We start from the raw sequence: 2415 nt of genomic DNA, 5'->3' as shown, positions 1-2415 counted from the left end.
CCTTTGAAAAGTTGGTATACTCTGGAAGGTGAGCGCTGACCTATGGCTGAGCAGCTGCTGGCTTGGGAGGCATTGAGAAATGAGGTCAACAGAGACAAAGAAAAAAAAAGATAATGGGAAAGAAAAGAGAAGGGAAGATCAGCTTAGCATCAAAAGGAAGAGCTGCTGACTTTCTATACACTTGCCCTTGTACAAGACCATACCAGAATGGGTTAATGTCATCATTTTAGCATTTGGGTAGCAATACTCAGTAGGTAATTAACAGAAAGTTAAGCCTCTGCCAAGCTGGGTTTTGGATTAGAAACCAGAAGATCCAAAACTCAGCCACTCTTGCAGCTTCCAACTCCACTCCATTTAATCCTGGGTAGGACAGCGGCCTTCAACACTAGGCTGAGGGCAGCCATTCAGTTGATGAAGAATGTGATGAAGTTGACCTGCCAGTGGTACTCACTGGCAGAGTAGTCATAGGGGAAGGCATAATGGTAGTTGTGGAAGCCCTTGTCCACATCCACCATTGAAACCAAGATGTTCTGCCTAGAGCTGGTGTTCTTGTCATAGGGGCGATATTGGTAGAGGTGGGCAACACTGTTCACCAGCCAGGTGGCACTGAGCACCACAGCATATCGCAAGAAGGTCCTAAAGCACAAGCTGTTCACAAATGTTTCGCTCCAGAAATACCAAGGCACAGGCGTGGGCAGGATGAAGCACAGAAGCAGGAGCCCGGGCTTGTAGTACCTCCTCTGGAACATCACCAACTTCTCAGCTTTTAAGTTAGACGTGTCCAGTTTCCTGCCCTTCCCTTTAACAGCCAGATGTTTGCGCACAAGCAGCCAACCCACGTGAGAGAAGATAAAGCCACGCTAGGAATTGTGAGAGTTGGCGTGCATCTCTCAGAACTTGTGGTGGTCTCAGTGATCTCGGGCCCATTCATACACATCATTCTGGAAAGTCATGGTGTTGGCGTTGACAAGGAAGATTCTCAGGGGCAGCCAGGCCTTGTAAGTCCTGTGGCTCCACAGGCTATGAGCCCCGGCTGTCGAGCCCCGGGCACTGATTACATAGTGCAGGTATGCAAAGAGTCAGGTGTAGACTTTGCAGAAGGAAACCAGTATGATCCCTTATAGGGATCCCAGCATGCAGCAGCCCTGTAAGGATGAAGTTTCTCCAGATGTACTCCAGCTTGGGCAGGGGCCCTTCCTCATCCTGGTAGGTTGGGTGTCTCAGTGATCAGGAGGAACATCTGATCCCCAGCGGTGAGTATTCATTTCAAACTTCTCTCCTCCATTATGCTGTCTCCCAGAGAGAGACGCTGTGTTGGTTGTGGAGGCTGAGTAAAAGGCTGATATCTCTGGCAGTATATGGGCTGGCATCTTGGTGTAGGATGCTGGGATAACGTTCCCAGGGGTGAGAATGTGTGGCAAGCTTCAGACCTCAGTTGACTGAGGGTGGTATGGCTAAGTTTCTGCAGCCCGCTGGGCTGTACAAGCCCTAAGCCAGCGCTGGCATTGGGGTAATAGACTCCTGTATTTATTTAGGTTCATTTTGTTGAGCAATGACCAGATTAAAAATCAAAAGCTGTCTGGCCAAGGCAGCCGCGGGTAGAGATAAGTATAGGAAATGAGAGGACTCCAAAATCACAGCTTGCAGCCACCAGTGTCCAGGAATAGGAATAATGCCTCTACCTTAGTCTTTATATTTTAATTCTTTCCATTGGTAACATTTGTTCTATTTACATTAAAAGCCACTGTCTTTTACATTTTTGATAATTTTTATTAGTCTTTCTGGGTGTGTATCTGATCATATATGCCTGTACAATTGTTGTGAGGTGTTATTCAAACTTGGTAGAAGATTCCTTTAGCCAATAAGTCATCATATCAGCCCTATCTCATTTTAATTGGTGTATTTAGCCAATCATATTTCAAATAAACATCAGCACAATTAGTTTAGTATGTAGTTAATTTATATTCATTGTAATTATTCTTTGCAGAGAGAACGGAAAAGTCTTTGCATTTATTATTGTCTAAATTATAAATTAATGTTTGTAAGGAGGTATACATATATATTTCTGGAAGTGGAAGTCTTGAGCATCACATCTAGTTTTCTTTATAAAGAAACTATTGCCTACCAGAATCATACAAGTATGTATGTATAATAGTGATTCCTGGCACCTTTAAATCAACAAGTATCAATTTTTTAAATTATAAATTTGAAAGATATTTTATCTTTCCCATCCTTTTGAACATTTTAATGTTGCAAGAAGTGCATTTAATTTGATCTTAATCTGCAATCTAGATTAGTCTAACCTTGGATAAATGTATTGAATTCCTGAAAAAAGTCACCCAATGACATTTATGTGAAATAATCAATGATGCTTTCTCTCTGCTAGTGAATATTTTTTATGAAATATGATCATTT

At 42.7% G+C, this 2415-nt stretch overlaps 1 pseudogene; it reads right to left on the bottom strand.

Annotated features, from left to right (window-relative positions):
• Positions 1–320: 320 nt before the first annotated feature.
• Positions 321–1370, bottom strand: LOC129669536 (stearoyl-CoA desaturase 2-like; annotated as a pseudogene).
• Between the last annotated feature and the right edge of the window lie 1045 nt (positions 1371–2415).

The sequence above is a fragment of the Psammomys obesus genome, unplaced genomic scaffold (assembly GCF_907164565.1).
Source record: "Psammomys obesus unplaced genomic scaffold, mPsaObe1.curated_primary_1811, whole genome shotgun sequence".
Taxonomy (NCBI): Eukaryota; Metazoa; Chordata; class Mammalia; order Rodentia; family Muridae; genus Psammomys; species Psammomys obesus.
This window is presented reverse-complemented; position numbering and strand designations above follow the sequence as displayed.